The 664-nt window shown below is 28.6% G+C and overlaps 1 protein-coding gene across 1 annotated transcript in view; it reads left to right on the top strand.

Moving 5' to 3' along the window:
• Positions 1-664, top strand: part of LOC106878906 (ribose-5-phosphate isomerase) — a 66065-nt gene that overhangs the window by 25242 nt on the left and 40159 nt on the right. The gene's annotated exons all lie outside the window — the stretch shown is intronic.

Raw genomic sequence — 664 nt, forward strand, 5'->3', positions numbered from 1 at the left:
ATATATATATATATATATATATATATATAAAAATTTAAGGAATGGAGTAAACGCATGTTATAACTGCATACTTTATTCCGACATATGTTTCGAAAAATTACAATTTATGCGATCCATAGGAATTGTCGATGTTAAAAATGTAAACTTCTCCTCAGGGAATGTATGGGAACCATCTTAAACAGAATACATTATGACCGAGTATAACTATAGTTGGAGAAGGTTATAACGTAATTCATTTGAAAAATCCGTTGGAGATTAGGACGCTACCAGATAGTATGTTGGACAAGAAGGGAAGAAAAGAAAAAAGAAAAAAAGAGAAAGAAAATTTTTATATATATATATATGTGTGTGTTCGTATGTATATATGAGTGAGTTTTGACGTGGCTATGTATATAAATATACATACATGAACCTATGGGAGTAAATGTGGATTTGTTTGTGTGTATTTATGAGTATACACGTAAGTATAAATGATTATATACACTCATCTCAATATTTTTGTAGAAACACAAGATTAAACCCATTTATAATGACTTTTTATTACATAACATTCCTCTCCAATTTTTATCGGATTTATATCAGCCTATCTTCTCCTAACTCTACACTCTGAATTTTCTTTCTCTTTTTTTCTTTTTTCTTTTCTTTTTTTCTTCCCTTCTTGTCC

Source organism: Octopus bimaculoides, chromosome 18, assembly GCF_001194135.2.
Source record: "Octopus bimaculoides isolate UCB-OBI-ISO-001 chromosome 18, ASM119413v2, whole genome shotgun sequence".
NCBI lineage: Eukaryota > Metazoa > Mollusca > Cephalopoda > Octopoda > Octopodidae > Octopus > Octopus bimaculoides.